Consider the following 9,739-nt stretch of genomic DNA (forward strand, 5'->3'; position numbering starts at 1 on the left):
ACCAGAATCAGAGACCACCTGGACTACTCTCAGAAGGACTGGGTGCATGCTGCAGCACTTGACCAGTGCATGGGGCTGCCCACCCTGGGTGTCCCCTGTCGTGTGCTTCGGGAGGTGAGGGCAGCTTGGTCTCCTGCTTCTCTTGCTTTCCTTGAGCTGGTCCTGTGGGAGAGGGCTCCCACCCCTACCCTTCCATAATGTGTCATTGAGCCTCTGCTCCCAGAGCCTCCCTGGCCACCCCGAACACACCACCTCAGCCAACGGAATGATGTCCAGTCGGTCTGGCTCCAAACTGCATCCACAGCACATCTGTACACACTCGTGCCTCACAGCATCCGCTTCCTTGTGTCCCACATTGTGTGGCAGGACCTGTTGCTGCATGGGCAGGGTGAGGAACTCCAGTGGTCCAGACTATATTCTGGGCCCACCAGGGATATTGGTGGCTCCTCCATGGAACCATGAGCACAGGCATGTATGTGGCATGGATCACAAATTCCTCTGACACTTGTCCCTTCTGCAGTGAGAGGGAGCCCCTAGCACACATCCGTGTAGCGCATCAGGTTACAGCTCCTCCCGAACCTCTTCCTGAGGTTCTAGCTGCACTTTTCCCCACATGTGCTGATTTATGGACATCCCATCCAGGGTCCCACCCTCTCACAGGACAATCTTGTCAGTCTCCTCCTGGCACAGGACAAGGCAGCTATCTATCACTGCGGGAGGGGCGGGTGCTCTGCAATTTGGGGCTTATTTCCAGTCACATGTCCAGTTGTGTCTCTGGGCAGTGTCCACTGACTCCTTAGATGCCTCTGAGGAGCGGTAGGCATTGCTGAGGGTTCTCTGCACAGTATCCTCTGGAACCCTCATTTTTAACCTGTGACCTCACTCCTGTTCCTGTTTTCTCCTTCCTTGTCTCATGTAAGCGATTGTGCTCTGGGTTTAGTGGTTTGTCCCTGTTAGTAGGGAGGGAAGCCCCTTAGGTTTGTGGGGGCCTGGATGCACCTGCCCCAGTCCAGCAAATAGCAGACACAGTGTCCCTATTACAAAACATTTAGAATGCCCCAAAGTCCAGCTAGCCTTTTAAGACTGAGGTCACCTTTAATGCTTCCCAGGACTACTAGAAATCCACAACACCCCAATGTCTAGTCACTTGCAAGAAATTGAAACGTCTTCCCAGCATGCTTCCAGAATGAGTTCTCAAGCTCTATGTCCACAGAGGCACTGTAGCCAGCTCCTCTGGTGGTTCACCCTTTCACAAGCACTCCAAAAAAAACCCTCTCCCAAACCATCACCTCCCCTCCTCCCTCAAAAGAGGGTTTAATAGCTTCCTTCTATTGCAGGGCAAGCCTCAGAAACCCCACAGGTGGAAGCTCTCTCTAGCCCATCTAGTCTTAAAAGGAGACACCTGTAGCCACATCTGCTTAAGGGGAGCAGTTCAGCTGCACTCAGCTCCCAGATTGGAGCCTGTAGCAAGTTTCCTACCTGCAGTAGAAAGGACCCCACTACCTGTCCCCAGCTATACCTAGTATCTCCTTCAAGGTAGGTAAGTCTGAGCCTCCAGTTCAAGTATATTGATTAGGGACCTCCTGTAATTCCTGTTCACCCAAACCACTAAACCCTTTCATCATATAAATGAGGACTACTTACCCTAGTTCCTTCTTGAGTGTCTCCTCTCTGACCCATGTTAAAATTCTTGCTTAGAGCTTGTCTTTCACCAGATCACTTTGGTACAGAGCACCGGGCCCAATCCAGCATTTCTGTACTGGCAAAGCTCCTAATTGAAATCAATAATTTTGCTGGAGTCAAGACAACTGGATCAGAGTAATGCTTGGTAGCAGGTTGCAGACAGCACTCTAGTGTCTTGCTAGCTAGATAGTGTCTTTAAATCTGGAGTTTCATTTATAATTTTCTGCTCTTATCGGGCAGGGATTATTTACAGCTTCATGACAAATACCAGCTTTGACCAGATGTTTAGTTTTCAGTGCTATTGAAGGCACAACCGGTTGCAGGTGTCTGACTGGGTGCTCCAGGGAGGGAGTGAATACAGTGTAAAGCATTGGGATGTGGATTGGAAGTGGGGCTTCCACAAGACTATCTGGGGGAGAAGGCCGATCATGTGTCTTTATCTGCTTTTTACTGTTGAAAAGTCTGCTAATGAATTACAAAGAACACATCACATTAAATTACTCTATTACTCTGAGAATTACAAAGGAAACAAAGACAAAAGAAATGACACCGATCAAACTGCATCAAAGATAAGGTTTTAAATGAAACGCTTGCAATCTGATAGGAATGGGTAGTCAGAGTTGTTGCTTTCAGCAGTCATTCCATCCCTATCTTGACACAGTGCTTAGCATGTGTGTAGGGTTTTACTGTGATCGGTATCTAGGGAGCTTTTCCTACCATTAGCAGAATCTGTACCATAGAGCAATAGAACTTACTGCTTCTCTTTGTTAATTGGTAAATCCATATGCACATCACTTGGTTGAGTTTTCTTTCTTTTGTTAAAGCGCTGGTAGCTATGCACAAGAGATGATCGCATTCACGTTTTCCAAAAGGAGTGCAATCTTCTGGTCACTGATCTAACCAGCAGAGGACCAGGGGTAACAGCTTAGGTGCTTTGTGCCTGTGCTGAGATGGCTTTTCTAGAGTAGTATCCAGACTGGGAGTTAAAGATACCAGCACAAATATCTGAGCCACCAGAGCAGAATTTAACATTTCAACTAGCCTATTGAAATTACAGATGTTGTAGAAAGAAACCAGAGGGAATAGCACATGACATAGACTATTTGCTCTAAATAAACACCCATAAAAGGTGTTCAGGCATTCTCCATGCAATTTCTCAATCAGTGTAACTATTTTGGTAAGGGTGGGGTGACTTTTTTTTGTTATTGAAATAGTTATAGTGGTACAACCTGGAGGGGACACAGTTCTATCAGTACAAAGTTGTCTTAGAGCAATATAACGTCTTCCCTTTCCCAAAACTATGCTGGTCTAAAACTGCATCCACACAAGGGGAGGCTGTACTCTTTTACCTGCGCTAGTATAGCTAAAGCAATATAACTTCTGTGTGCAGACAAGCCCCTGCTGTGCACTCATTATCATGGAAGGCCAGTCAAGTTTGGCTCTGCAGAGAACTGGATAACATGAGTTTCCATAGACCAGGACACTCAGGTCACATTTTAAAAACAGGGTTTTTTCAAAACAGCTGAGGGACACTGGCAGACAAGTGACGAGGGAAGCCATTTACAAAAGAACTGTTACATGTTTGACACTTTGGGTTTTGCATATACTGCAGGATAAGCAGATTTTTCTCTGTTAGGGAGTATGCTGTGATGTTTATCCAGCATCAGGTTGCAATAAGGAGCATAGTTATTAAGGATTTCATGCAACCTAAGTGTTATCTAATCTGGATGATCAAAAGCAGCTCTGTTGTATGACTCCTGTAACCAGTTTTCCTATATTATGTTCCTTCCCCTTTCCAAAGGGTGACAATGGATCTGTTACAGGAAATGAGTTGCACAATTTATAGGACAGCCTGCAATAAGCTGCTACAAAAATAAAAAGGCATGTCCAACTGATTTGTCTCTGGAAAGATAGTCTCATTTTTTGTGAGCGTTTATCTCAGCCCATGGGATTCTTTAACAAAGCTCAGCTAGGAAGGGACATTTGATACTGTAGATGTTTGTTTTGGTGCAAAAGTGGCTGGATGCTTATTCCTGTTAAAAGCTTTATGTGCTCCCAGTTGGACTTTTCAGATGAGCGCTGCCTCTTGCTAGAAATAATCATGGTAAATTAACTTTCACTGATTCTGTTTCCCACATCATCTAAAATAGCCACATTGAACATATAGCAAATACTTCCAAATATCATTAATCCTTTCTACAGTTACGCATAGGCAGATATGTCATTTATGAGTGTAGGCCAAAGGTTTTCAAAAGTGGCTAGTGACTTTGGGTGCCTAATTTGAGACATCTTAACAGGCCCTACATTTTAGAAAGCACTGAGCTCCCCTGCAATCCAAACTTTGTAAGGTTTTCACGTTGGGCATCCAAAATCACTGTTCACTTTTGAAAATGTTGGTCACAAGTTCACATATCAAATGAGGGAAGTATTATGGCACGTTATACAGGAGCTCAGAGTAGATGATCACAACTGTCCCTCCAGGCTTTATAATCTATGAATCCAACACTTGGCCCCAGAGCCACAAAGGTATTTAGGCTCCTAACTTCCACTGAAATAAATAAATGAAAGTTAGACCCTTAAATACGTTTATGGATCTGGACCTTGGTTCATCGAAGCCAGTGTAGTCTCCATGGGTGATTCATACTTGATGGTTCAAAGAAAGGCAAAGTATCACCATAAAGCAGTTAGTCAAGTGTGAAATGCTTTAAGGTGGGAGGCAGAATTCCTTCCTGACTCCTAGAGTGATCATCCCTGAAGCCTGAGATTTGATTACCTATATATTTGTCTTATCCTAAATTGCTTAGAAATTGTGTTTTGCAAGCTCTAAAGAGCTTGGTCATATCCAAAACATGCACAGAAAACTACAACTGATCAAATAAATCACTGAATAATGTTTTGATAGCTTATTTGAAACTTATTATAGAATCTATTTGATGTTTATTATTATCCCCCATCCAGTTATATAGCTGGGCTGATAATTTGACAAATACAATAGTACCCTGATTTTATGAACATTTATGTTATGAATGACTTCTTATATGAACCAAAGAAGAGATGTGGTTCTCTCAAACCAAGAAAAATCAGACACACTGTACTGTAGACATCTGTCACCATTCATTATGTACTCTGTCACTGAATGACTGTAGTTTTGCTATGTTCAATTTTATTAACCCCCTAATTAGTTCATAAAATAGGGGTCCTACTGTATATTCATGAATAGTTTATTGGAACTACATACTATTTTAAAAAATGCCTTTTGATTTGTTGTGTATTCACCTGGCTGGTCCCCTGACCGTGATTCTCCGTTGCATTCATTAATCCTCACACCAGTACTCCAGGTATGTAAGCAGTAGGATTCTCAATTTACAGCTGGAGCGACTCTGGCAGAGATCTTGCCCCCAAAAGATTCCACTGGGAGATTCTAAAAGTCTGAAAGAGCTATGGAGAGTGGGGCCCAGCAGTGCTGCCTTACTGCCCTCTGCTCTGACCACTCTGTAGCACTTCTTCCCAGGGCAAGGACTCCTTTGTTCTAACTGCTAGGTAACACTGCATCCCTGAGCCCGGAGGAACCTTAATTTTCCCCTCTTTTGCATAAGATGTGCCAAGAACAGCTAAACTCTTCCAATACAGATCTCTGTGTTTTCTGGGGTTCATTACTTGTCAGCAAACCATGTGCTAAAAGATGGGCTTGGCTGGCAGCCTAGTGCAAGTGTTGCCCCTATCATTAGTATCCACAGACCTGCCACATGTTTAATGGCAGGTGATTAATGGAATTGTTGATTGGGTTGAAATAGCACAGCTGGGATTTTTTAACATAATGGGCTGAGTGGTGGCATTCGCATTTGATTTCCTGTCTCTTGTCACTTTGCCTCATCTGTATGTGAAAGCCCAGTCCCCAGGTATTTAAAAATACCTATCATTCCTTGCTGACTGTTTTCTACGCCTGGAAATCACACCCCTTTTCTTACCCAGGCTATGTTTTCTTTGTTGCCTGTGTGCATTGATTCCTTGGGCAAACCATTTCATAACCTGAGCACACACTGATTTGTTGTTACAGAAGGTTTGAGCATTGGCCTGCTAAACTCAGGGTTATGAGTTCAATCCTTGGGGGGGCCATTTGGGGATTTGTCCTGCTTTGAGCAGGGGGTTGGACTAGATGATCTCCTGAGGTCCCTTCCAACCCTAATAATCTATGATCTATAAATGTGGGGCTGTGTATGCTGGTTAGTTATTGTAGGGTCACTCTGTAGTACTGGGCTGCATGCACTGATTTGCTCCTTGGTGCTGGGCTCTGCCTGCTGGTTTCTTGTTACAGGACAGCATGTGAGTGCTGGGCCTGTGTGTTGCGTTGTTATTGAAAGGTTACTCATTTGGCTAGTTTTGTTTTGTACCGTTTCTCAGGAGTGTTGGGTGGCTGCTGCCATTTTCATTTTTTTGTTTGGTGAAAAAATGGCAACCTATTGCTTGGTAAAGCACAGCGCAACAAACTTCTTAACAGCCAAGAGCCTGCAGGGACCATCTCTGGAGCTGGGAAGATAACCCTTGGCCTCTCTTCTAAGACTGCTACCACAGGGCCAGATAGTAAAGGCCTGAAACCTCACTAAGGATGAAATGGAGACTCCTTTAAACAACAGTATGACCCAATGTGTTTTCCTGTTGGGTAGAAATACACGATGGCTCGACAATGCATATCAGTGTCCTAACTGGTACTGATAAAGTTAACTCTACTGTGTCCAAGGGAGACATCTCAGCTCTGTCCCAAAGCAAGCAAATCTAACTGCTTTCCTCAGGATAGCCTCAAACTTGCTGAGAGGGGTCGCTTCCCAAGAGGTATGTTCTGCAATGGGACAATGAGGACTGCGTGTTCCAGCTCCTGGGGATCCAGAAATGGTGCTGCTAAGCTGTGGATTGTGGGGGGAATAGCACTACAGAAAATGCATCAGTTGTCTCCAAAAGTTCCAGACATTAGCTTGTCTCTTGGGGGGGGTTAACTGGTAGGAATGCATTTGACAGCAGCTGTTTGCTTCTTCCTCACATGGTTAGTAGCCTTCTCCTTAGCACATCTTTAGTCCCAGGGCGAGTGACCACCGAATAGACATTGGAATGCAAAGCTCTCTGAAAATTATCAGTGCAAATCTGTCACTAACTATTAAATGCACCCTGCAGCTTTGGAAGATTGCTACTGCATCTGTGTTGGGGTGGCATGTCAAGCACAGGGCAAACCTCCTCCCAGTTCACTTCCCATTGCTCAACAGGCTAGCAGAGCCTCCCTCTTGGGTTTTGTCTGCACACCAACCTGCTGCAGACCCCTGGGCAGGCACTTGTATTTCTAGGTAATCATGGCTTAATCTGGTTCAGCTTCACTCTGTTCCTGACTGACTAATGCTAACCTGAAATAAGCCTGATTTAAACCAAAATCAGACTCTCCACATGGGTTTGCAGCTGTGGTTTAACTAAATGGGTTTAAAATTGTGCCTTTTGTTAACCCAGTGCTTTGGAAACCAGACAAGAAAAAGAAGTTTGGTGTTGCATGCAGGTGTGCAATGATGCCTGGTTGGCTCGGGGCTGGGGTGAGCGAGAGCCTCTCCTCTGGTCACTGGTTGCGTTGTAAACCAGTGATTGGCTGTCATTACCACTTGTGGGCTTTCTAGTGGCCTGGGTCCATTTCTTACCACACAGGCATCCACATCACCATAGTCAGTGCTAAGGATCACTCTCCAGGGCTGTCTCTGAGCTGCTAGAGAATGGGCAAGCCCAGAGATGCTGTCTCATTGTTAGAGGCCTGGCCCCTCAAGGATTCAGGCTTTGTTCCCTCTATGTGCAACACAGGAACTGTCTGAGCTAGTAGAATCCTTCATCATAGGGGACTCGGGGCCCTTAGGAAGTCAGGGATCAGGGGAACCCTATCAGAAACAACCCCCCTCACCCTGCCCTCATCTACCCCTTCAGGGTGCAATGGTCTCATCTGCTTGTTCTGTGTTTGTACAGCACCTAGCGGCCCTGCTTTCTCACTGGGGTCCCTAGGGGCTCTTGCAATATAAATAATACTCATAGTAGGGGAAGGAGTGCCCAAGGAGGCGGGAGACCCATGGCACAAGGCCAGACTTGTTCTCTGTTACACCAGTATGAAACTCCACTGAACTCATGGTTAGTTTCATAGGGGGCAGGAGAAGTCAGACCAGAATGTGCCCCCTTGTCTGCTATCCCCCCGAGCCTGCAGCCCTACTTCTGTAGGGAGACACTTACACCTGGGCCAAGTCCCCTTCAATCAATGGTGTTCTTTCTGCACAGGTTCCAGCAGGTCCTGCCCTCCCAGTATACATGCCTGCAGCCTGATCCAATTAAAGGATCAGAGCCCCGTTAGAAATTATTTTTACACATTTGTATTTTATTTCTGGCACTATTGCTTTCAGTGCCAGCTAATGCTGGGAAATGCAGAGGCTGCAGGACCTTATGGCAAAACACTGTTGAATTGAATAGGGAAGGGACACTGAAAAGACCAACAGGATTTCCCTCTCTCCAGGTTTCAGAGGGGCAGACGTGTTAGTCTGTATCAGCAAAAACAACGAGGAGTCCTTGTGGCACCTTAGAGACTAACAAATGTGTTTGGGCCTAAGCTTTCATGGGCTTTTCTGGATGAAGTGGATTTTAGCCCACAAAAGCTTATGCCAAATAAATTTGTTAGTCTCTAAGGTGCCATAACGGCTCCTCGTTGTTTTTTCTCTCTCTTCAGTTCCTTCTGTTGGGTTTTGTATCCAATCCACAGCAGATGAATCCTCTGTTCAGTTCTTCAGGGTAGTTGCTCAAACCTATCACTGTTAATAGGCAGCAGGTTTAAAACAAATACAAGGAAGTTCTTCTTCACACAGCACACAGTCAACCTGTGGAACTCCTTGCCTGAGGAGGTTGTGAAGACTAGGACTATAACAGGGTTTAAAAGAGAACTGGATAAATTCATGGAAGTTAAGTCCATTAATGGCTATTAGCCAGGATGGATAAGGAATGGTGTCCCTAGCCTCTGTTTGTTGGAGGATGGAGATGGATGGCAGGAGAGAGATCACTTGATAATTGCCCATTAGGTTCACTCCCTCTGGGGCACCTGGCATTGGCCACTGTCGGTAGACAGGATACTGGGCTAGATGGACCATTGGTCTGAGCAGGTACGGCCGTTCTTATGTTACCATTCTATTAAGTTCTATGGGGATTTTCCATAGGGGATTAAACTGAGAAGTAAGGGGGTGGAAGAAGCATACTAGGAAGGCTTTGTCATTGTCTCCTTCAGTGTAGACACTCGTGACACTGACAGGCAGGGTTCTCCTGTTCCTGTAGTTAGTCCACCTCCCAGAGAGGCAGTAGCTAGGTCGATGGAAGAAGTCGTCTCTCAACCTAGCGCTTTCTACACCCAGGGGAAGATGAGTTTAACTATGTTGCTCAGGGGTATGGATTTTTCAAACCACTGATGACATAGCAGGGTCAATGAATTAACCTTTCCTAGAGTAGGAAAATCTCCAGTTAACTTCAGGGTCAGTCTACACTGGAAACTTGCATTGGCATAGCTGTCCCTGTCCTGGGTGTGAAAAATCCACCCCCCTGTGAGACGTTGTCAGCTCACCTGACCCCCAGTGTAGTCAGCCCTAGTCGATGGAATAATTCTTGCGTTGACCTAGCTACCACATCTTGGGGAGGTGGATGGCCTGTAATGACAGGACAACCCCTCCCAGCTCTGTCATGAGAGTCTGTGCTGAAGCGCTACAGAAGCGCAGCTGTGCCCTTGGAGCGATTTGTGTGTAAATGTAATCTGAATTTGGCAGGAAGTTTCAGGGAGGGTTTTACTTTATCTCACTATCTTAGGTATTTGTGAAATGCTCAGATGCTGTCCTTTAATGTCTCTCTCCTCACAACACCTGTGAGGGAGGGCAGGGCTGCTAGCCCCATTTCACAGATGGGGAACTGAGCGTAAAAATTTACAGAAGCTACTAGATGAGTAAGGAGACCAAGTCCCATTTCTAAAGCTAACTTAGGCACACAGGTGCCTACAGTCCAAGGACTTCTGCTG

Source organism: Chelonoidis abingdonii, chromosome 2, assembly GCF_003597395.2.
Source record: "Chelonoidis abingdonii isolate Lonesome George chromosome 2, CheloAbing_2.0, whole genome shotgun sequence".
Lineage (NCBI taxonomy): Eukaryota > Metazoa > Chordata > Testudines > Testudinidae > Chelonoidis > Chelonoidis abingdonii.